At 42.1% G+C, this 25,633-nt stretch overlaps 1 protein-coding gene across 9 annotated transcripts in view; it reads left to right on the top strand.

The window, feature by feature from the left end:
- Nucleotides 1–10,199: 10,199 nt before the first annotated feature.
- Nucleotides 10,200–25,633, top strand: part of CNOT2 (CCR4-NOT transcription complex subunit 2) — a 91,502-nt gene continuing 76,068 nt past the window's right edge. For 3 of the 9 annotated variants that reach the window (XM_055807371.1, XM_055807372.1, XM_055807373.1), the window contains exon 1: nucleotides 10,200–10,774. The gene's annotated coding sequence lies outside the window, so the exon portion shown is untranslated. Of the gene's footprint in view, nucleotides 10,775–11,431; nucleotides 11,728–25,633 lie in introns of those variants that run through there. The other 6 variants (XM_055807375.1, XM_055807376.1, XM_013302978.3 and 3 more) reach the window with 4 other exon arrangements.

The following is a 25,633-nucleotide window of genomic DNA, read 5'->3' as shown; positions in this document are numbered from 1 at the left end:
CAACAACTAGAAATGATGGTTACAGATATTGCTTTAATGGTCGATGGGACAGTAAAACCTTCATCTGCACGAGAGGAGAGAGCAATGCCATCTCAGGTATCCCAAAAGCAATGAATGATGACTGACTGACACACTTCACCCAAGAGGAGGGTGACAAAGTGCAAAAGCCAAAGTTCCTAGTGCCTTGCCATGCAGCAGAGCAACGCACAGGCTGTGCTCTCAGGGTACATCCATTCGATGTTTTGCAGGCAGATGTGAGGCCTCTCCCACAGCTCATCCTCCATGAAAACAACACAACTTTGTTAGCTGAGCACAGAGACCTAATTATATGGGCTTCCTGGGCTAAGCAGCTTTTTGTCAATTTGCAATGTGACTAGCTGTAAAAAAAAAAAACCCAGCCCAAAATACGGCTATGCCCTCAGGCTGTGATGCCATGACGGCTCACGCCAGATCTGTGCACTTCTGGGTCACTGCACACTCTGGTCCATCCCAGTAAGGGCTTGCTGTCCCAGCCAGAGGTAGTTCACAGCTTTTTCTGATTTTATGTTGACTGCTAAAGGATGGACAATACATGATCTGGCACGAAGTTAGGCTCTTGATTCGGCACAAAGTCTGCTGCTACAAAATTAATCCATTTATGTTTTTTTAAACAAATGGGAACCAACAGAAAAGCGACTATGATTTTTTAGAGTCAGTATTGGGAACTCTGAAGTCAGATTCATGTTCTGACCAAACTTCAAGTGGTTTCAGGGCTCAGACCACCAGCTATCTATTCACTGGATTAACATGAGAAACCTCCATAAATGTTCTCACTAAAGAAACATTCAAGGCTGAGTGGGAAAGTTGGCACAGGGCCAGAGTACACCTGTGCCACTAAAGAAAATGCCTCAGACTATCTCATATTTGTGCACTTTTTTAAAAAAATATCATACTCAGCAGCCTTCAGCTACTATTTTACTTGGGTGCTAGTATGGGTTGCTAACAAGGATGTGGCAACGACAGCTATTCATCACAAAATTTTTTGCCATGCTACCAGTGCTAAAAATCATAAAATTTTTGCTCAGGATGTTCCATGTTTGAATATAATCTGTGATTTGTTGTATTGTTTTTCTCCCTGGGAACACTTTTCTTGAACTGGAAAGTCCAAGCTAACTGTAGGGTAGGCTAGTCCATCTGCAGTCCCAGTCAGCTGCTTTTACCACTGCACTGGAGTTTGGGAGAGGAGACTGTTACATGACTTTTTGCAAGTTATTTCAACTCCTTTTCATCTTGTCCTCCATTTCTGTCTTGTCTCTTTTGACTGTAAGTGTTCAGGAAAGGGCTGTCTCCAGCTATGTATTTATAACACTAGAACCTTGATCTCTGGAGCTTGTAACAGCTCTTCATGCTTGTGAATTTGAAATAAATATGCCTTCATACTAAAAAAGCCAGACATAACTTAATCAGTATGAAAACAGGATGTTAGAACTTACATTTCAAGAACCCAATAACAATTTCACTTTAAGAAATTGTTTTCCTGCAGATGATTTTTCCAGCCCTGAAAAAGGCAGGGTCCTTCTGAAATTGTTTTTAGGAATAAACGTGAAGATTACATAGTTTCATATCTAGGATCTTCCTATTAAATGAAATTTTGCAGCCAAAAGAATACTTCCCATTCTTTTACGCCAACATAGTATTTTATGACCAGATTTACGATACAGTCCATAAAACAGAGACTTTCTTGCATACCTTCCAAACACAGGCCCCGAACAGCAAATCTTTGTTTGTGCACAAACTTACTTTTTAGTAAACACCTCCTAAATATACAGAACAAGTAATATTCAGGCTTCCCATCTGAGCAAATAAACTGTATGATTTCTCCCAGCTAGAGCTAGCCATCAGAGTACCACACATCCCATGTACACCAGCCACCCACAGCCCACAGAGACACCCACCCTCAGGACCCTACAGGAGGAGTAAAAATTCCCTTTTCTCTCCATTGACTTGCAGGAAAGCTGGATGAATAGTTTAGACTGGGTGCCTCCTTTTCAGACAGCTAAAAGTGGTGAGATGAATTGTATCCTCAGCCTTCAAATTCATATGATTTAACATCTAAGGAAAAATACAAAAAGTAAAATATATTTGTTTATGTGAGATACATGACTCCTGCCAGCACGTGATACTGTGTCCTTTCAGTTACCACTGGGAATCAGTGTTACACCGTTGGGTACTTAGAGGGAAAGTGTGTCTACCCCACCGACTTGCTGTGAACATAAGCTTGCTGGGACTGTACCTAGAAAAAAAAACAAACCAAACCCAAAGATTTTAAAATGTGCAGGGTTGCCTTGGTGGGTCTGCCCCTGTGCCCCAGCTCAGGCACCACCTGCCCCAGCTTCTGCCTGAGAAAGTGCTACAGAACTGGGGTTTTAAAGCTTTCACCTCCAGCTATCAGAAAGTGTAATGAAATAGGAAACATCCTGGATGTAGAAACCATAATCGTAAGTTTTGCACAATATGACCTGTGTGTTTCAGGTCCATACCAAAATCTGTGGGGCTCTCCAACAGGCACAGTGGTTTGTTTGCGCAGAAGCCACAGCAGGAGTGGGGTCAGTCTCTTGCACTAAAAGGCTGCTTATTGCAGAATATTTATATCACTATGTGTGTGATTTCAAAAATACAGCAAGATGAGAGAAAGAGATAAATCCAAAGAGACATGCAAGAGAGAAAGAGAAAAAGAAAGAAAGAAAGATAGAAGGAAAGAAGAAGGAAAGAAGGAAGGAAGGAAGGAAGGAAGGAAGGAAGGAAGGAAGGAAGGAAGGAAGGAAGGAAGGAAGGAAGGAAGGAAGGAAAAATAGGGAGAGAGAGAAAAATAAAGAAAATCTTACTTTCTTCTCTGAAGATGCTGCCACTTTTCTCAGTGCCACCCCAAGCAAGAAGTAGAACTAGGCGAGGAGCAGGGCTGTGATAGGAACCACAGGCTCTGTTGGAAGTGGTGGGAACATGGCAGGTCACTGAATTTAAAATTCAGCTTTTTTTCTGCTGAGAGACATATCCAACTGGGGAAGCAGCGGACTGCCTCAGTCTGTTGGTCTCCCCATGCAGAGTGGCTCTGTTGCTCTCAGATGTGGGCAGCTCCACCACTAAGAGTATTGAAAATGATGAGCAGGACTGGAGTGGGAAGAGGTGGGAGAAGTTCAAATGTTTGAGCATGCAATATTTACAGTTGAATTTCTGCATCATGAGATTTCATAAATAGCTTGGGTGCACAGTAAAAAAAAGTCTGGATTTGTGGTGGTATGCAAAGCTTTGGGAGCAGTTTTGTAATAAACTAGCACCCTACTTGCTCCAGCAAAACTGAGACCCAGAAAACTTCTGGAGGGTCCTGAGGTGGCATGTGCACAGAGTTGTATCTCTTGCTGGGCAGTGTACTGGAGGTGAAGAAGAGCTCAAAAGTAGCTGTTATTGCTCGATAGAGTGCTACAGTCCATGATACAGCAAGGCTGTTGCTCAGCTGGGAAGGCTCAGTCTAAGCACTGTGATGGTAATGGCTATTGGAGTTTCCCAGGCACGCCAGGGGTTGGTTTTGTGCAAGCCAGAATGAAAAGTAATTCAATTCAGCGTGTTGACTGCAGACACAGATTAGCTTTAATGCAGTAAGTTCCCTCTCTCATCGGCCTAGCAACATGTTGCTGCTTGAATTGGCTAAGGAGGTAAGCAGCAGCTTTGGATTTACAATCTGGGTTTCAGCCCTTACTGGGATGAACAGGCAGATACACCAAGGCTGGCAAGAGCAAAAGGATGTGCATTTTGTTTTTCTGCTTAAGTCTGTAGTAAACAAGTTTCAATTTAAAACATGAGCTGATGATGGCCTTGGAAAATGAGGTAGCTCAAACCCTTCCAAGCCCTTGTAAGCCTCATTCTGTCCTGGATCTGCAACCCAGTAACAAACTGGCAGCTGGCCTTTGGCCTTATCGCAGAAAAATTGTAACAGACTCTCTGCCCATGTTCAGAGTCATCCAACGCAATGGTCAGAACCCCAGCAAAACTTTCAAAGTAGCTTCACAGCTGACTCTCCTCTTCAAACAAGCGCAAAGACTAGCCAAATATTTGGGCAGTCAGCAAGCGCTCCCAGTGTCTGTCCACACATGAAACCATCCACAGGCTGCGGGGCCGGCATGAGACTGGGTAGTTAACAGCACCGCTGGGGAGCTCAGGGACCTTTCTCCAGGCACCATCAGACTCCTGATAACGGCACGAGTTGGCTAACTGGGGCTGCCTGGGCAGCTGTGCTCTTGTGGGTCTTATGCACGCTGGCAGCTGCGGCCACGCTCCCAGCACTCTGCCTAGTTGGGACAGTGGTGCTGGAGTCCTCTGGCAGCTGGTGGGATAGCAGACTATCATCATCTGCTGTAGTCAGAGTTTATTTGTTGAGCCCATTAACACTGATTTAGGGGAGAGCACATTTCTGGAAACAGGCCTGACTGTCAAACTTGAAAAACTGCCAGAAAGCAAGAACTAGAATCCAACACTTTCCAGGCTCCCCGGGCTCCTCCCTTCCTCAACTGAGACCTGTCATAAGGGAAACTAATTGTCCTTTTGACTTAGACACTTGTGATTGCTTTCCCCAGGCTGCTGGTTACATATTTACCAATAATGTTTTAAAAAGCCATTGTCATAACTCTTACTTCCCAGCTTAACATTCAGTTATGACCCTCTTAAACACTTAAGTTTATGTTTTTATCAATAGGCACTGCAGCTTAATGGAGAGAATGTCCTATGTAGCACTTATTCATAGTAACTACATCAGTCAGTCACATGGAAATGTCATGCCAAAAAGCCCACAACACCAAAAAGAAAACATTTTCTGTCTTCTGATATGATCACAAGCGATGTTCCCCAGGGCTCAGTGCTGGGGCCAGTCCTGTTTAGCATCTTATCAATGACCTGGATGAGGGGATCGAGTGAACCCTCAGTAAGTTTGCAAATGATACCAAACCGGGGGGGGGGGGGGGGGGGGGGGGGGGGGGCGCGAAAGGTGTGGGAGTGTTGATCTCCTTGAGGGTGGAAAAGGTCTGCAGAGGGATCTGAACAGTCTGGACCGATGGGCTGAGGCCCACTGAATAAGGTTCATTAAGAAGTGCCAAGTCCTGCACTTGGGTCACAACAACCCCACGCAGCGCTACAGGCCGGGGCAGAGTGGCTGGGAAGTGCCCGGTGGGAAAGGACCTGGGGGGGCTGCCTGGCGGCCGGCTGGGCATGAGCCAGCAGTGTGCCCAGGGGGCCAAGAAGGCCAACGGCATCCTGGCTTGTGTCAGAAGCAGTGTGGCCAGCAGGACTGGGCAGTGACCGTCCCCCTGTACTGGGCACTGGTGAGGCCACAACTCGAATACTGGGTTCAGTTTGGGCCTCTCACTCTGAGAGGGACACCAAAGTGTTGGAGCGTGTCCAGAGATGGGCAACGAGGCTGGTGAGGGGTCTGGAGCACAAGTCTGATGAGGAGCAGCTGAGGGAACTGGGGTGGTTCAACCTGGAGAAAAGGCGGCTCAGGGGAGACCTTATCGCTCTCTACAGCTGCCTGACAGGAGGCTGTAGCCAGGTGGGGGTCGGTCCCTTCTCCCAAGTAACAAGCGATAGGACAAGAGGAAATGGCCTCAAGATGCACCAGGAGAGGTTTAGATTGGGTATTAGGAAAAATTTTTTCACCAAATGGGTTGTCAAGCATCAGAACAGGCTGCCCAGGGAAGTGGTTGAGTCACCATCCCTGGAGGTATTTAAAAGACGTGTAGATGTGGCACTTGGGGATGTGGTTTAGTGGTGGATGTAGCAGTGCTACGTTAACGGTTGGACCTGATGATCTTAAAAGTCTTTTCCAACCTAAACAGTTCTATGATTCTATGATTTAATACTTCCAAATGAAAAACAGCACTTCTGAGCAGGCAGCTCTCAAATGACCACCAGGCACAGTGCCGCTGACTGCAATCTTGAGAACTAAGATAGGAATGGTTCCCCTGTCACCACTGCCATAACGCGTGTCTCTCCAGGGATAATCTTGCTTGGGAATGTCAGTCAGCACCTACTCTGGCACCAGCTTGTGTTTCTCTAATACTTTCTCTCCTCTGGAAAACAGATTTTTGTCTGCAGCATTATTCTTCTCTGTATTAAGAAATACTTAAAACTGCTATCTCTAATTCTTGATTTATCCTCCCATTTACTAGCACTCTGGCAGACCTCTTAGTTGCTACACAGGAGCACGAAGCATCTTATTTTTGGAAAAATTTACATTTTATCTCCTGTTTGGGGTCATATTATTTTCCAGAACTGGCAGATTTCTTTTTAAACTTGATATTTTTTTCCCCTAGTACTCCGGTATAATTAGCACTAAATCAGACACTGAAGGCAGTACAGCAGAAGGCTGAGATAGGGTTTCCTGATAGTAAAAATATGAGAGACTGAGATAAAGATACTTCCGCTCCCAATATTCCCTCCTGGAAACTACAAATCCAGCAGATGAGAGGCCATCTGTGTGGATACCTTGTGATGCATTTTAACACTAAAACAGTAATGGAGCTGCACTTCTAGGGCTTTCCCTTGCCAGCAGCCATCCCTGGAAATCCCCTGTAGGAGTGAAAGGATAGATAAGGACAGTGCCATGGAAACAGCTGATCATTCCCTTACCTTTCCTAAATAGAGACCGGAGACTAACTTGCAAAGTCAAACTAACCAAATCTTCCCAAATCTAAGTATTTTGTGCTCCATTTTAGTGTAATAATTAAGAATTATGAGAAAATACAGTAAGAAAATGAGAGGTCTAAGTGCTTCTATTCTTGAAAAAATGTTTTAACACTCTTTGTGGTGAGATCTTTAACACCAGATTTGACATACACTTTGACACACCTTTATTGTTGTGCTTTAGAAATATTTAAAAAATCAAATAGGCTGTATTTACAAAAGAAATCTGCTATGTTCTTCTAGGGCAAAGATTAATGCATAGCGGTGTTGTAACCTGAAAACCTTTTTCCAAAGAAAGCAACTGACAGACTTTTGAACATCATGCAACAAGAAACATATCCATGAGAAGCTGCCCTCCCGGTTGATGAGGCTCACACACTTATGAGTTCAGCAGAAATCACAAACCCCTGCCTCCTTCAGAAGAGGTATATGACTGGTTTAGCTAATCAAACACACCTTGCAATCAAGGGGCACTATCTTCTGGTTCAAGCTGGTTTTTGCAAGGATCTTAAACCCTAATTTGAGAAAGAAAAATACAGCCTGTTTCACCACTGATGAAAAGCTGCTAACCCTCACTCTAGATGATTGCACTGTATTTGTTTTTATTGAGGAATACTGGGACAATCTGTACGTGGGAAAAAGAAAGACCCTTGCTGCACTCCAGTGCACTTTTTTGTTCTATTTATTCTACTTAAAAATGACTGACGGGGTTGGCTATTCACCATGTTCTGCCTCCACTCATGATGGAGGATGGTGGTCTTACTGTGACTAATTTAATTTTATGTCTGGGTAAAGTGGAACACCTTAACTGTGCCCTGCACATACACTGGGCAATTTCCCTTCCTTCCACTTCTGCAACTGCATGGCCCACATCTATTGGAGATGCGTTGAATGGAGCCAAAAAGCATCCACAAACTCTCTGGAGCAAAGGTTCAGAAAAGCTGCAGAGAATTTCCAGTGCCATGATAATAATGCATTTGGGGATTCTGAGCACAGCTGTCTCTCTTGATGACCTCTTCCTAAATTTTCCAGCCAGCTGCTGTAGGCTTTTAGCCCTCTTTGAGTATTACCAGAAGCAATAGCCAGCTGGAAATCCAGAGAGCTACTAGATGAATGTCATGACTGCTTCAGAACATGCACATTAAGGCCCTGGCTTTCAACATAATTAGGTAGAAGACTGAGCTGATTGACTTTAATAGCACCACATGAATTGTTGACTACATGGGCCTGTACATGGAGTCACCTGTAGGACAGGTTTTCTGTAACTGGTGCCATCATGTATTATAGTTCCTTTATCTGTGCTGTCATAGACAAAAGTTTGCAGATTGACTCCTACAGACATTCTTACTTGGATTAAAAACTGATGTGTATCACCCTAGTCTGTGAAATAAGTTAAGAAAAAAAAAAAAAAGACCATTGATTAAACAAGATTTAAAATGAAAAATGTGTATCTATTTGTAGACAAAGACTGACACAAGGAGGTCAAACTGTACCATGTAAGGTTCAAAATGGATTAGGAGTGTCCACACATGATTAGCAGCCACTGCATTAAATGAACTCAGGACACCTCTTTAATTCAGCAGGTGCAATGATGCGTAACAGGCCTCACCTCTGTAGAAAAATGTATTGAGCCAAGACTAAAAGTAGCAAATGTATGAACACGTACATGACAATACATCCTCTTTAGTGGCTTCAAAGTTTATTTTAAATCATTAAAGAGCTAACAGCTTTCACTTTCTTTAAGAAAACAAAGAAGGAAGTCGAATACACACCTACTACAGCCACAGCAATGACGATGATCCTCAACTAAACACACAGTTTTAGGCAGAAAGGCAGGTTAGGATTTTTTTCATTAACTGAATTTAAATCACAATTTAACCATACTGTGATTGCTAGTTATGTTGTTTTACTAAGCTAACCATTCAAAGACAAGAAACCCCTTTTTTTTTTCCATTCCCTAGCTCTGTTGAATAACACAGACTTCTTGTACCGATGGTAACTCATTTGCATGTAAACTGTAATTCTGTAATGGACAGAGAGATCAGTCCACATAGATGCAATGACAATGTCAGGTTCTTATTTACTTGCCTCATACCATGGAATATCCTAAATCTTAAATTCCTCTTTTAGGAAATAGAAGAAAAATTAGCTTTTGAAAAAGAAACTCAGACCATTAAAGTTTAAAATGAAACACAATAAAGCAAAATGTTTATAAATGTATGTCAAAGAGTCAATCAAACTACAGAAAAGCTTATTTAACAACAGTAAAGATTAATAACATTCATTACTGTTTTCATCTAGAAATACTGCCTTTTTATCTGTCATGTGGTATAAAGAAATCTTTGGTTTTTCAGATTGAACAACAAAAGTACTCCAGGAAGTTCACACAAACAGGATGTCACTTATGGTGTTCCAACAACGTAACACCATAAACAAGTAAACAAACTATGGTATTTGTTTGTGGCAAATGCATGAGTATTTGAGTGACAAAGGAAAGTTTAAAGTATTAGAATGGAGTATTTTCCTGGGCAAAGTGTATAGACATTCATTTCATTGACTGGCACACACCCTCAGCACACAATTGTGCTGCACAAGAAAGTGGTGGCATTAAGAAACTGGTCTTTTAGTTTAGATTAAAGACTCTGTTCTTTGATCTTCAAAACATGTTCATGTTGATAGACATGTTACTGTAGTACTAACATTTCTATAACATATTCCTGTTGTGTAACCTACTGATTATTTTTTAAATTGTTTGGAGCTCTAAAATCAAACCCAACAAGAAAGCCTAAGCGTGAACTTACTGAAAGAAATGCCCTATTTCTGGCAAAGTATTATATACTCATCTTTTTTGTTTGAATTTTTAAACTTTACAATGATTTCATAAGAAAATTAAGGTAGAGGTGCTCTTGTTTTTCTTGATGAAGCAGAGAAGCCAGTTCACAAATAACAGTGGCCTTGGTCAGGTAAACACTTGCACACAGGCTTAGCTTTTGTACGATTGATAGTCTCATTGAATTCAAGGGGATTATTTGCATTATGTTTTGTGCACCAGCATGTGCTGTACTTGAGCCACTGTTGTAGCATACGCGTTTTCAGAGTTGAGAAATTAAAAAAAAAATAAAATAATTCAGTTCTGTCATCTTGGCAATGCTTTTCCATTTTAATAACAAAGGGGATAGCAGGGCCTGCCTGCCTACTGCTGCCTCACTGACAGAAAATACGAACTTTCACACAATGTACCCAAGCAGGATGGCAGCTCCTGACCTAGATCCTCCGCAGGCTAACGCACAGATATGGCAAGGCCAGGCCATTCCTTCCGCGCTCTGTCACCCAGGCAAAGCTGACAGCTCGGGGCCACAGCGGATGGGGCACCCACCCCCTCTGGACGCTGGGGCGCTTCCCGGGGCAGTGAGTCCGCCTGGGGTAGGTCTCCACAGCCCGCCCGGTACCCCCGGGGAGTGATACCCCCGCAGGGTGAGAGGCGGCCCGGGAAGCCCTGCTGTGCCTGGCCCCTGCTCGTTCCCGCACCCCGCGCCTGGCTCGGCCTGGCCCGGCGCACCCAGCCTGCGCACCCGGGCCGCCCTCTCCCCTCACAAAATGGGGCCAGGCGCTGTCGCCCGCAGCGTCGGACCCGCGCGCCCCCGGTCAGCAGCGCCTCTGTCAGCGCCGACGCCGCCGGCCGCCCTAGGCCCACGGCGCGCGGCCAGGCCCCGCAGCCCCGCGGCCTACGAGCCCCGCCGCGGGCCCGGCCCCAAGCGCTGGGCCGCGTCTCCCGCGGGAGGCGGAGGAAGCGCAGCGGAGCGAGCCTCACAGCTCCTTCTTCTTCCTCCTCCCCGTCCCCCTCAGCCTCTCCGCGCTGCTCCCTGCGGGGCCGCTCCGCTCCGCGTCGCGCCAGACCAGGCCGTGCGGCGGCGCATGCCCCCGCCCCTCAGCGCTGGCTGCCGGGCCGAGCGGCGGCGGGGTCACGGCGGCGGCGGCCGGGTCAGAGGGTAAAGGTTGCTCCCCCAGCATCCTCCGTGCTGGATACTCAGCCATCTTGGATCCGCGGGACAAGAAAATTCATGCGGTGAGTCCGGCCCCGGCCGCCCCCTCCCCGGCCCCCGCCGCCGGCCCGGGCCCCGTCGCTGTCTCGGCCGCGGGCCGATGAGGGAGGGCCGGGCGGTGGCGCGGCCCGCGGCGGAGCCCTGCGGGTGCGGGGCCGTCCCGCCGGGTTTCCGTTTGCTTTTGTCTCCGAGGGGGAGCGGGGGGGACGCGCGGCGCCCGACCCGGGAGCGCAGCCGCAGGCCCGACCCGGGCCGGCGCCCCCCGCCCTCCTCCGCGGCCGCGGGCGGCGGCGGCCGCCGGGCGCCGCTCCGGGGCCGGCTGAGGCCGAGGCCGCGGCCCAGCGGTGCCTGGGCCCCGCATCCTCCGCGGCCGCCACTGGCAGCTCGGCCCGCGGCCCGCTCGGCCCGCCCGGGACGGCTCCTTCCCGCCGCCGCCTCGCCGCCTGCCCCAGCCCGGCCCCGGGCCTAGCGGTGGCTGCTTCCCCGGCCCCCCCTCCCGCCGAGCCTGTCTCCGCGCTGCGGCGGCCGTGCGCGGCCGCCTGGCCCCCGCCCGCCGCCTTCCCCCCGGGCCCGGCGCTGGGGCAGCGAAACCTGCCACCCGCGGCCGGGGCTGCCGCCGGCCCCGCTCCCGGGCGGCGCCGGGCTGCGCGCTTTGCCGGGGTGGCCTTGCGGCCTGCGCCGCCGGCCCCCGGGAAGGCCGGGGGTGCAGAGGGGGGGTTGGACGGGGCACTGCTGGCTGGCTGGCTTTAGAAAAATATTTTTTTCGCTTGCGTCTTTTCGCTCTCCTCCTGGCGGCGGTTAATGTGGTGTATAAATCGGTTCTGGTTTTCCCTCGGACGTGTTTGTAAAACAAACTTGAAACGGGCCGAGCCGCTTTCCCGAGCGCTGCCCCCGAGGAAGGAGCCGGCCTTCCCCTGCCCGCCGCGGCGGCCGTTTGAAGCTTCGGCGTGAACCTGGCCCCGGGGGGAGCGCGCAGGTACGGGCAGGGATGACAGTTCGGGGATGAGAGGGGGACACTGGAGCAGCGGGGAAGGGTGCAGGAGGCAGTGTTTACGCTGTAGTTAGTGTATGCGTGATCCTGGCGGAAACGAGGATTTGCTTACAGGTATTCTAGATTTAGCATTTCTCTTTTGGGTTGGGTTTTTTTGTGAAGTTACTTTGTTTTGGAGGTTTTGTAATATGAGAAAATGGAAACATGCTTGTGTTAGATGTGGATCAGCAGCTTCTGGTGCTGATCCACATCTAACACAAGCATGTTTTCATTTCTGCTGTAAGTCTGTTTTATCGGGGGGAAAAACTTGTTTCCAACTTTGTGCTGTTTGATCCCCAGGGGAAGACAAGAACTTTTTGTGTCTCTTTCTTGTATATATGTGTGTGTGTGACTTGTGTGTGAAGGAGACATTCCTGTGTGCTTGCACGGCAGTAACATCTGGCGCTGGTGACTGGCTGCTAGTCTTAACGCTTCAGCTGGGGGGAGTTTGAGATGATCAAACCTGCTGTCACATCAGTTAAGTGGAAACCTTTGTGTTTCTGGAAACTTGGATGTGTTTCAGACTGTTAAGACTTGTATAGACCTGCAAGAGTGAAATAATTGTTTAAGTTTATATTGCAAAGGCATCTTTCTTTGGACCTGGAAGAATTGCTCTTGAGTGTGTCGATGTACTTTGAGTTCTCTTATTGTGGCATGTTAATAGAACACAACTTACTGGATCCAGTGTTGTGATCTTGAAGACAATGTATGTGTCCAGTGCCTTTTTTTGGGGTGGTTTTTTTTTGTTTGTTTCCCCCAAATTTCACTGTTGTTTATGTTGAGAATTCAGCTGGCATGCTAAACTGCAAGGTGTCGAATGCTTCTGATTTTAGGAAGGGTTTTGAATACTTGCTATCATGAGCTGACTGACTTGACTTGCAAGTGTGTTTCTGTTTCACTTTCAGGAAGCTGTTGATAAAGCTAAGAGTGTAGTAGTAGATAAACCTTGTCTACAAGTCTCTTCTAGAAACTTTCATATTGGTGTCAAAATAGTCATTGCTATTGTAAACATTTGTGTGTCAGTTCTACCAACAAATGAAATCAAGAGCCCTTGGCTAAGAAATGAAAATAATAAAAATATCATGGAATGTATAAATTTGATTAGAATTCTCTTTAAGGTAATCTAACTTTAGAAAATTGGTATTCAGTGGGAAAAAGGGCAGTTAGCATGTCCTGAAGTTTCATGCTAAAAACTGGTCCCATAAGTGGCTGTTTGCACCTGAAGATCTTGGTCTGTCTGTACCTCAGTCCTTTTGCATGAAAGTTGTTTGGGCCTGCAGTGGAACAGTAGCTCTCAGGAAGTATTTCTGCTGTACTATCTATGCTTCCAAATGCATTTCTGTCTAGATAAGAGGTTAAGACTGAAATCAGAAACATTATTGCACTTTCAGCCTCTGCTGTGGCTTTAAAAAAAAATTATTTTTGTGTTGGTGTAATGGTCTGTCTGTTGTGTAGTAATTGCAAAGCTGTAACCTCATTATAGATTTAAAGCAGTCCTGTATTATTATAACTTTGTTTATTCAAAAATATCTTACGCTTCCTTGCTATTGACTCCAGAAGTTAATAGAACTTAAAGATACACTGCAGTTGGATTCAAATAGGGGTTTCTTGCACCTGGCTTTCTGACTTGATCTGGAAACTTGAGAAACAAATTGTTTGTTTTGTTATGAGGTAGTATAGAAAGTGCACCTAAGGTTCCAAGTACAGAATTTTGTTCTAAAGTAAGTAAATTCTTGGATTTAATGTTTTTTGTTGTGTCTTTCCTTAAAGCTATAATGTGCATGAATACAGATTTTTTTAAAGGCATTTTAAAAATGGTGTTCTTAAAAATAATCATGAATTCTTGGCAAAATACTTGCTGTATTTGTGTGTGTTTCTAAATGTTAGCTTAGATAGAAAACTGTGCCAGATTATATGAAAGTACAGTGCCATAGTAAGTAAAAATATTTTTTTTGACACATTAAAATGATTGCTCAAAAATGATACAATCTTATTTTTTAAAAATTATTGATACAGTGTATACATGAATTACAGTGCTTGTTGTCAAGAGCCAAGAAGTTCAAGTTAACCTAACTTTGCTGCATCTGGACTTTTGAGGTATAAGTAAATAAAAATTGTATATGAACATTCTTCTACAAAACAGGTATCTGTGAATATTTTTACTTGAACGTTGTCCTGATGTCTCAGATGCACTGTATTGAGCAATTAAAAATAACCTGTTTAAGTTGTTTCCTGCAAAGACCTGGCCTTTCTTTTCTCTTTTTTTATTTTTTTTTTTTCTCAAAGCACGTATGTTTTGTGTTTATGCGTGTGTTGCATTGGTCTCCTGACCCAGGTTCCTGTAAGAACTATGGACAACTGAAAGTTTGTGGGTAGTCTCATTGACTTAAAAGCACCTACTTGCATGTTGGTGGTTAACTTTGCCTGAGAGTTTTTGGGATGGATGCTGTATGTTGACAGCTAACTATGCTTTTATTGAGCATTATACCAGTGTAGGAAGAATTGTGTCAAATGAAATTATTGCACAGTAAGATGTTTAAAATTGTATGCAATTATTTTGTTTTTAGAGAAGGTGTGTGTTTGTACACCAAACGTGGTTTATGCTAGTCAGAAAGAGATTTCTACATAGGAATTTAAATCTTTTTGTGTTTGTATCAGCAAAAATAGTAATAAAAAACCCTCCTAAAATGTCCAGATGGCTTTGAATTTATTTTTTTATCTTTCATTTATAATACTCTGCTGAAAATGGAGTATTTATATTGTGGTAGTGTGTACTACTGGCTCAGCTTTTGGTCTGGTTGTGTAATAGGCCCCAAATCAAAGGTGTAAATGATCCTTGCTGAAAGAGGTTTCCGAGCCCCCCTCCAGTTTGTTTTGAGATCACATTGGTTATCAGTAGTGTTACAGAAAAGCCTGCATTATTTTTTCCCCTTGACTTGCTTGCTTTGCCATCTGACCACTCTCTGCATGCTAATATGCTTAATTTCACAACTCTACATTTCCTAGGAGGATTCCTTTCAGATTATGCTGGTAGGTTACAACTCGATTGTAATTGAGACTTTTTTTCAGACATACTCTTCTCTTGTTGAATTGCAGTGCAAGAGTTGTTGATCAGAAATTCATTAGTAAGTAAACTGTTGTTTCCTCCTGTTTTCCTTTTGATTTGGGATAATTTTTTGGGGGTATTTTTAAGTATCATCTTGTACGCCAAGTTGCTCAGGATCCTTTTTGGCTGCAGTGAGTAGTCTAATGAACTTCTGAAGCATTTTCAAAGCTCTGCCTTCAGATTTTTTTATGCATTTGAGGTCCATGATGGTTGAATATAGTTGGGTGAGGTCAAGTTATTTGTAAAAAGGTATATTTTATTTAAAATGAAAACTAATATGAAATGCTGATGGATTTGTGGGAAGTAAAATGGAAACTCCTACTTTGTATTACTCTTGCTGAGCAGACAGTAATCCAATGGGTTAAGCGTGAGTATAAGACTTGGAGCATGCTTTCTGTCTTTCTGAGTTACCTACTTAAGTGATGGGTGACTCTGGGTAAGTCATTTAACCAATTTATAGCCAAGTTCTAGTCTGTAATAAGAGGATCATGTTTTCCTGTGTTTTACTTGCATGGTTTGAGGCTTCTGGAACTTGATACCAGTAGCAGTTAACATGCATAGTTAGAGATGGCAGTGTTAAAACCACCAAAATGGTCCTATACCAAAATCGGGAGGTAGGAAGTTGTATTGTTTGTCCTTCCATGTTTTAGAATTCTATGTCCACAACAATTTCATTGCAATTTAAATGTGTACATTTGAAAACAATAGCAAGGAGTTTCCAGGCGCCAAAAAGAAGCAGTATGACTAACTACATTGAAATAACTGCTAGCTATTTTAAATTATAAACTGTTAATGTTTAGATTTGTAGGCAACTTCTTGGCAAATGAGTTTTTCTAAGGCTGCCTTCGTAACACAGACAATGATAATACATTATTTTTCTTGCCTAAGGACTGTAGGAAGATGGCTGTCCTAGTGCAAAGTAAGTAACTAATCCTTGAGTCAGTGAACTGTGTACTAGTCGTACAGTCTGTATGACTGTGTGAGTTTTTTCTTCAGGCTTCACTGGAATACTATTTTTCCCCTTCCAGCCTAATAATAAAACCTTGCATTGTCTGAGGTAGACTGACTATTCTTTGTAACTATTTTTAATGCGTTTTTTGTTCTAATTGTGAAAACTTGTTCTTGCAAAGGAAGTGTTGGTGGAGAATTATGATGGAAAAAAGGTCTGCCAACCTTCCTTCTGTTTCTCTACTGTGTAGGGGACTTCTTAGGTATATGCTTGAAATCTTTCATCATTCAGTAGTAACAATTAGTAAGAAAGTACTTGTTGCATATAAATATAATTTTTTAAAAAAAGTATAAAGCAGGAAAATAGCTGTGAAGTAGACTAAGTAGGTTAAAAAATGCATACAAGATAGTTTCTCTTCTTGAGAGTTTATACCATGCTTTGTGGTGTGGAGAAGTAGAAATCTGCAAGATTTTCAGAAATAAATCAGAGCTGTAGGCATTGTCAACTTTCGAAGGACTGAAGAGGTGATGAGTAATTCTGAATGTTGAAAGTACCTTGCAATATTGTATCCACCTGTAAAACTGTTTGCAGTAAAAAACCCCTTTCTATATGAGTTATTTGATTAATTTGTTGCAATGTTGGTACTGTTATTGATACATAGTTGTGTGGTGTGCCTTTTTCAACATGTCAAAAGTATCATCATAAATTAGAAGGGTACCTTATGTTGAAATCTGAAGTTGTTGGCTTTTTTACTGGATCCAGATGCACATTTCTAGTAAGTTGATTCTTCAAGATCAAATTAAGATCAGCATTATATGTGAAAGTAAGTCAGTATCTCTCTTTATTTCATGGCAGAAGTTGGAAGTAAATTCAGGTTCCTATGCTGTTGTGATATGGAGTTAATTTATGGTTGTGTTTTAGGAAACTTTTTGGCATTTCAGGACAATATGTTTTGAGGCAAAATGTATTATTTGTTTTGTCCCTAATTTGTGGAATTTCAGTTATATTGGAACATGTATGCTATGGGATATCTATGATGACACAGGAAATACTCCGAATTTTGTGGAAGGGTAACAGAGATTTCCAGAAATTGGTGCTCTTGTGAGCTTCCCTTATCTCAGGTAGGTGTGTATTGTGACTACCAGCAGTATACAGTTGATGGCAAGTAGTATTTCCATAACAATTTAATTAAGAATTTGCGAACTGTTGATATTAGCTGTGATCTTAATCTTTTACTTGTCTCCAAAGGATGCATACCTTTAGTTTAAATGACCTTTTTTGAAGCATCTAGCAGTTCCTTTTGGGTCCTCACTGTAGATTCAATTTCAGGCCTCCCTTTCTTAAATACACTACTAGACTGAATTCATTTTTATAGCAACACTTTTACAAGTCTTGAAAACTGGGATGACCAACTGTAGGTCTGATTGGCAATCAGGAATGACTCGCTGAGAGCAGGCGTCTTTAACTGCCCCTTCAGTGCAGCATGTGTGTATTCCAGTGTACAACTGCTGGACTTTCCTATACCAGTGAATACCTGTGTTTGCGGAGTCCAGCGTTTAAAACAAAAATACTTAGAAGTGTATTTTAAAGCTTGGTAGACTAAGTGTAGTCCACAGGCCATGGTGTTAATGTACTTAGCAAGGAGCCTGAAGAGGAATAACATACGCTGCAAATTAATAAGCTGCAGTAGTAAAATCTGCTGATAGTAGAACACACTTAATGGCCTGTATTATGTCTCTACCTGCAAGAAACAGGGGAAGCAACATTGATTAATCATTGTTTTGAAGAGCAGTGTGATGCATGATGATGCAGTTAACTGTAACTTTTTTAAAAAATGGTACAAATTAGAGGAACGGTGAAAATCGGATAGTGAGGGAAGAGTGGAGTTTAATCTAGGCAAATGCATGCTGGTTTCATTCTACAGTATCTAGTACTGCTTTAAAAAAAAAAGCAAATACCTAGGAAGCTTTGATACAGTTTTTCTCAGGGAAGTGATTTATGAGATTGTTTGGTTTCTCTATCCCTTCCCCCAGTGAGTGTATATATGTCTATGTATATATAAAGATTTAAAATGTCGTGTGTATAGGTAACCCAACTTCTGAGTTAACTCAGAAGTTAAGCATTTAATTTATACTTATATTTATATATGGAAACTTTAATCAGGAAGAGAATTTAAGCCTCAAATTATGGTCCTACAAACCTTATAGAATTGTGTCTAGGTAAAGGAAGGATGTCCAAATTCGTACACCCTCTTGGAAAAGGTATAGTCAGACCTGATCTAGTATGTATTCTTTAAGATGATGGCTGGTCAAGCAGCTTGTGGCCACATGCAGACTTCCAGAGTGTGCGCACCACTACTCTTTTCCCTGGCTCAGGGAGGAGAGAGAGAGCGGGAGTCATGAAGAGGTGTGGAAAAGAAGGAAGTTGAGGGTTATCATGGTGTGGTAGAAGTATTAAGAAACAAAAAAACAGATCTGTAAGAAACTGGGTTTTATTAGTTCTGCTCATAGAATATGTCTGTATTTATGATTAGGAGTGTGTCTGTGTGTGTGTGTTCTTAATGAATGCAAATTAATTTTCTTAGTCTCAGTTGGTTCAGTATTTTCTGTGATTGGCAGAGGAGAATGCTAATCTGAATCGAATCTAATATTCTGCTCCAACTGAGCAATTGTTCTTTGTGCACATTGATGTAACTGTCCATGGCTCTGCAACAGCTTCCAGTGGAGTACTTATTTTTAGAAGCACATTACAAAATTAAGTGCATAGTCTTATGTAACACTTCTTGTATTGTTAGCACCTAGAGGCTTCCACCCCACTAGTATGAAGTGGAACATATCCTACATAATGTTTGATTGTATGTATTTACATCTGAAATATTTTCCCATCATTGTCTATGGCTAAACAGTAACTTTGCTTGTGTTTTAGGAATATCAGATATCTTGTTTGCACAGTTGGGTATGTTACTCCTCTGCATTTGCAGAGTTTTACAGTATTATTTTGGCGTATCTGAGCAAAACAACAGTTTGAAAGTACTGTAGAGTACAGCAGATATTTTTTTATCTAATTTGAAGAAGCCTGGTGGATTCCTGCTCACAGTTACTTGCACTTTCTCAGAGACTTATCAAATAATTTGGCTCTGCACGGTAACTGTGAGAGTTCTGAAGGTCTGTGGATGTTGCAGGTGTGAAAAGGAGATGTTAATCGTGTTAGTACACCGTTGAGGGCAAACTTTAAATATGCTTGAAGGCAAAGCTAATTTATTTGTTTTCAGTATTTTAAGTGACGTGATCAAATTATACTATTCTCTTACCTGTTATACACCTCTTGCTGTAGTCTTAGCAATGTTTTGATCTCTTCAATGTGACTTTGTGCTTTTCGAATTCAGGCTGCAAATAACATGTTACATTAATAGAATTATTATTAGTATTATTAATATTAGTAATAGAAGTATTATTAATAGAATCGTGTCTTGCTGATAGGATGACATCTGTACAGAACAAACTTGTCATGTAAATAATTTAATAGGCAGAAATTGGATTTACCGAGAACTATAGCTTTATTACAGAGTAACTTAATTCTCATTTTTTCACTGCTTCTTGAAGTAGGTGCTATATTTTTGTTGGAAGCACAGCTGAAATTTCAGAGTAGAGGACTAAAAGTTGAGAGCCTCAAAATCTGAGGCCAAACCAGAGACATCCATTGTTTGTTCTGTTACAAATTTTCTATGCTGTTTCTCTAGCATTGTTTTCTGACAACCCAAGTGCTTTGCTTTACAAGGTCCTTCTCTGAGGAATCTTGTAGTTAGTGAAGAGTGAATTCAAAGGCATCTGAGGTTTGAAGAAATAGATATTTGTAAAACTAAACAAACAGGTAATCTCTTCACTAGGTCACAGCTTTAGGAATAAATGAGACTTTGTAGATGCTTTTAATGATTGTTTTATCTGAACAATTCAGACTATTCAATTTCCTAGCAGCGTCTAGGTCAGGTATCCAGAACTTTCTGGGTAGCCAGTGGAAGTTCTGTCAGCTCTCAGACCTTCATGTCAACCATGAAAGTCATCCTGAGAGACTGAAAAATTTGTGAAGCTTGTTTTTTATGATACTTAGAAGGCCTTCCTTCAGTATGAGGGTTTACCCTTGGCAAAGCATGAGTTACCTTTGTCCTTCCTGAGGCAAGCAGCATATATAGGTAGGTAGGTATGTACCATTTCTACACGGGTAGGTTTTGTTTCTGGGTTGAACTTGGGTTGTTCAGTGGGAGAGTGGGTAGGTGACTGCCTGCTGTCAAGCCTGCCATCCTGTGCCTTCTCCCTTCGGTTTTGGATCTTAAGAAACCCTCTTGATCCAGCTTATGTACTGGGGGGGGGAAAAACCAGCAAGCACTGCACCACCCTTCTTGAAGACCTCTGGGTACCATCCCCTTATTCTGGTGACAGGGAGACAATCCCTCCTGTTCTTGGGGAGCTGCTGGGTATGCTTGTGAGGGGAAGGAGCGGGATGTCCAACACAAAATTTTTGTTACTCAGCTTTGCCTTGTGAATAGCAGTGTTTTGTGTTTTTTCTCAGTTCTGGGCCCTCCAAAGAGCCCTGGGACACAGCTGGAGCACTGGGGGTCTGAGGAAAGATAGGAAAGAACATGCCAAGCACAGTGTTCTTTGCATAGAAAGGCCAGGACTGTGCCCTAGCCACGGTGGAGCAGGCACACACTTTCCGTAGGTGGGGCAAGGAGCTGGAGGGTGAGGATGGGGGAAGCATCCCAGAGAGGAGGAGCCTGTGCAGGCCAAGCCATGTTCTGTGCCTGGTGTGTCAGCCTGGGCCTGGCCTACCAGTTAATACTGCATTTGTAGAGGAGAAGTGCCATGTCTTTGTAGTAAATATGTTCCTCTGTTCTGTTTGGTATTGTTTCCTCTTTTTTTTCTGGAGTAGTAATCCAGGAAGCCAAATACAATAACACCTTGGTTGTGTATTTCAGCATTTATATGCCCAGTCTTTTTTTTAAGAGCGTATCCCAGAGTTTCCTCACCATGGCTGTCTTTTGTTTGTCTGTCCACTAGTAAGAGAAGACTGCTAATGTCAAGGAGGCCCTGGTGGTTGTTGGCATTTTATCACTGAGTCTTGGCCTGGTTTTAGCCAGGGCTGTGTCAGGAAACTTGGTATTACGAGGTTCATGGGAGGTTGTTAGGAGAGGGGCGTTTTTGGAAAATCATTTCCTATTTATCTTTGTGTAAAGAATCACTACCTGCTTTTTACTTTAAATGCTTAATTGTCCTGTTAATATAACTTAATTTTGCGAACTTAGTGTGTTTAACCTGCACTCTTATAACTTGCTATTTATGAAAAGTTTTAGGTATTTAGGTATTTGTGGAAGATGGTGTAACCCCCCCCTTTCCTCTTTAATTATGTGAAACTTTGAAATTTTATGTCAGGTTTATTCAATGTCTGTCTTTTTGACTTGCAACTTATGGAATGAAGGGATAGTCTTTTCATTGACTCATACAGGGTCGGAATGAGCTCACATCCCTCTAATGTTGCCCTTGCCATGGCATGCTATAAAAATGTCTGGGTATGTTTTGATCCTTTGAGGTATGGATGTTCTGGTTTTGAACATGTTTTCTGTGAAAACTCTTAGTCACTAATAATTGTAGTGACACTTTAAAATATCTGTTACTGTTTTTACTGGAAAGGAAGAAAGCATCTAAAACCGCAAGAGAATGACAGATTTCACTTAAGACGGTAAGCGTCTGCAATTGTCATGCATGAAGAGCATTTAAAATAATCCAGTTGTCAGTGTCAAACTCTAATACTGAAACAGAGGAGGAAAAAAAAAGTGAAAATGGTCTTGCCCTCATGCTTTGTAGTGTCAGACCCAGAAGACTTACCAAGTTTTGCCTTAGTTGAAAGAAAATTCCCTTTGGTGGTGTGTTTCTTCTCTCTTGAGTGCAGCTACCACGGTTCTGCCCACATTATCCTTTTTTCTTTTGATTTTCTATTTTTTTTCCTCTCTCCTCTGAAGAACCACTCAGTATTTTTCTCTTGGAGGTAACAGTCCAGCAGTGTCAGGATAAGAGTGCTTCTTGGAATAAGATGAACAGCTGCTGATAGAGTAGGTTTGGATTGGGTTCCACAGCAAGGTTGTGTCATTCACTGGAAACCTTACCAGGTCCTGCTCCTGTCAGCAGTCTGACCTCTGTGAATGCTGTCAAACTGGCAAAATAAAATCGGCAAAAAAATCAGAATTACGAATGGCTAGAGTACTAATGGAAAAATGTCTCTTGAGTAAGAGCGAGACTTCTAGTGATACCTTGTAATTACACATCTGTTATGAGGAGGTGATCTAAATTCAGGGTTGATATATGAAGTGAGAGTGATAAAAATCTATGCAGCACTGCTGTGGTAGTCATATTCCTCACATATTCATTTTGTAATAATTTCCTTACATTTTCTTGTAATATCAAATATGCTTTGAAATTTTGACTATTAAAAGTTCAATTTTTTTCCCCCACTTAGTAGCCTAACTCAGAGTTTCTCTGTGTAAAACTAGGGAGGAGCAGCTAGGTTCCATCAAGTGATGAAGGCATTCCCAGTGTTAGTATAGGCACATAATGCTGTGAAATTAATTTTTATCTGAAAATGTGGCTTTAGATAAATACAGAATGCTTTAGCTAGCCTTATTTTATCTCCTGTGCTCCCAGAATGTCTCCTTTTTCTGCTTCTATGCATTCTTACGGCTTGGGGTTTTTTTATCCCTGTACTTTTCTTACTTTTTTTTTCCCCATCTATTCTTTCCACTGTTTCTTTGCTTCCCCATCAATTTAAGATTGAAAAGCGAAGTTTTGGATTAATCAGCAGGAATAGCAGTCAGGTAGTCTTTCTATTGCTATGTCATTAGCTTGTCTCATTTTCAGTTCATAAACTGAGAGGGATGTAGGTCACCGTTTATATGAGCATTTGAAGTTTCGTTACAAACAAACCCCTCCCTCAGTCACTACATAACCCCCTGCTTCAATAACTGTTAAAAATGCAAACTCAAGGAAATCAGAATTTAAGAAATGCTTGAATGAAGGTTTTCCTTCCTGTCTTAAGTCAGGTTTCATCTGCATATCACTGTTACATAGGTTTTTGATCAAATGGTGTTTTTCCCAGGGGACTCTGGTCTCATTTGTTAGACAGGATGCATGGTGTTTGCTCACTGAGGTTTTTCTTTTTTAATCCATTGTTCAGATCATGCTATGCAAAATTCTAAGTAAATTCCGCATTAATGTTGTCTCCCCAATTTCTTCATTACAATGTCATGGAAGTGCTGTATAATACAGTTTTCAAGAAATTATGTATTTATATTGCCTCACTGAGGTGACAGCCATGCATTACAAATAGAGAAATTGAGGCATTGCCTTAATATTTCATAACAGAAATATCTTTCATTTAATTTGCAGCTGTGAATGGTTAATGCTTCTGCATAGACTCTTGAAATATTTCAAGCAGAAGGCACTTGTGAAAATCTGTGTGGCTCCCCCATCATTAAAAAAAAAAAAAAAAAGGACAAACCGTGAGACAGGCATAAAGTTAGTTTTGTGACATTTAAACATTAGCTAGACATACTGCTTTCTTTCTATAGTCTCTGCATCATTAATTAGAAGAGGATAGAGGTAGATCTTGACAGTGGTCCCTGTTCCATTGACTGCACACCAAGAGAATGAGGAAATCCAGAAATGGTGGATCCTGGTCTGAAGCTCTGTGTGCTGTAGTGGGACCCTTTGGGACTGTCCGCTTTCCCATCAGCATCTTACATGTCTGTCTCTTTCTCTCTGCAGTTTCTCTTTCTGTTCCTGTTGTGAAGTCTTAATTCCTCTTCTGGTTTCCTCCTCCCCTGTGTCCTAGCTATTCTCCTGATGGCACCCAACTGATTTTCAAGAGAATTAAAGTATTTCTCAGTCCTGGGATGAAGAGTCCTTAACTACTCTGCAGCTGGGCTTACATCCACGCTGTCACACAGAGGTCTCATGCAAGAAGGTGAAACGTGTTATGGAAAGGCTGAGAGAAATTGTGGAATACTGTAGGATCTCAGTGTAGCATGTGAGTGTTGCAGAGCCTTACAACCGAAGCAGACTTGAGCATGTATTCCTTGTGATGGTACACAGTGCCTTCCTAAGATAAGGGCATGCCCTGCTTGTGAGTGTTGCACAGCTTTCAATACTAGAGCATTCCAACAGATGAGATATTTTAAAATGTTTTCAGCAGGAAGAGGGTATTTTCTTGTTCAAAAACATCCAGAAATTATTAAACTATCTTAGCTACTTTTAAAAAAAAATAAAATTAATCAGTTTGGCCTGAAAGATCATTGAAGGAGGTATTTGGACATAAAAGGTTTGTGTATTCTGTAATTTGGCCAAGTGAATGAATATGGGGTCTTAAAAGCAATGACAAAAATTATCCAACACAGTATTACTGCCTATGCTGTCTGGAACAATATAAGTTGCTCTTAAAAGTAAAAATGAATCTGTATGTTTTCATAGCTTTTTCCTTCTTCCCAAATAACACATTTGAAGGTAATTTTAAACAAGACCCAGATTAAAGTGCATTTCATGTGCATGCAGTTTATTGTGCAGCTCTCTGAATATAGAGTATAAGAAGAGCTGTAGAAAATTTCTGGAAAACGGTTAGTCTAGAAGTGATGGTTAAACCTGAAATTACAGGATTGTTTTCATAATTCCTAGCTTCAAAGCATGATATGGTTTTCAAAGTGAGTTACCTGCCCAAGATTTCTTTTGAAAATGGCAGTTTTGGAGTTATTAATGGAATTAAATGCTTAGAAAAAGTATTTTTGCACGCTTTTTTTTTTTCTCTGACAAGAAGGTTCACTTGAGGGAAGTTGTATCAATGGGAAGATTACTTATTTATTTAGGAAAATGGAGTGGAAAGCAGAGCTTAGCTGTAACTTCATAGTTATGGAATGGCTACCGTTGCTACATTAAAAAAAAGTTTGTATTGTAAATGAAGATACTTTAGTTGTAAGGGTTTGAGAGCGTTGTGTAGTAAGGAAAAAGGGTGAAACAATTAAAGAGCAAGTTTTTGCTACAAGAGGAGTGGATGTTCTTGAGTGGGGTGAAGGTTTTAATTGTATTTGGTGTGTTCACCTACGTTAGAAATATCTTGAAAATAATAAAGGTGTCTATTCAAGTAGTATATGAGTTGTTTTCTCCTCTTCTTTGTATTGTACAGGTGAGACAATTAATACCCAGACTCAGCTATAAATCTTTCGGTGTCAATTTAAGTTCCACATTTATCCCAGTATCTTCCTCCACTTAATGCTTGAGGTGAAGTTTCTCTTTTCTGACTTCAGCTGGCCAAAAGGTAGACGTCTAGGACTTTGGAAGTCCAGGGAAAGAAATGGAATCACTTCTTATGTATCCTTGAAAACACATGAATATACCAGAAATGAGCTGTTGTTCACTGTTCAGCATAACTGAAGAGAGTACGTTTGATACTGTAATGTGAATAACAGATCATGCAGTCAGTTTAAGTGCTGCTGTACCATTTTCCTCCTTTTCACACTACTGGCAATATGCAGATATGCTGCAGATAATGAACAATCAGTAATTTTCTCTAGGATGGACTTAAAATGTGTAGCCGTGGCATTGTGAGTTGCTGGAGGAAAACTTTACCGCTTTATGCTTCTATTTCCAGGTAGAGATATTTTTTTTTTTTAATTTTTTTTTTCCTTGCAGGTCTTGTTTTTTGCCTGTAACCCAGGGTTTTGGTAAAACTCTTCCAATGTAAATAGGCAGTAGTGATGCTAG

The sequence above is a fragment of the Falco peregrinus genome, chromosome 6 (genome assembly GCF_023634155.1).
Source record: "Falco peregrinus isolate bFalPer1 chromosome 6, bFalPer1.pri, whole genome shotgun sequence".
Classification (NCBI taxonomy): domain Eukaryota; kingdom Metazoa; phylum Chordata; class Aves; order Falconiformes; family Falconidae; genus Falco; species Falco peregrinus.
Note: the sequence above shows the minus strand (reverse complement) of the source record. Positions and strands in the feature narration are given on the sequence as shown.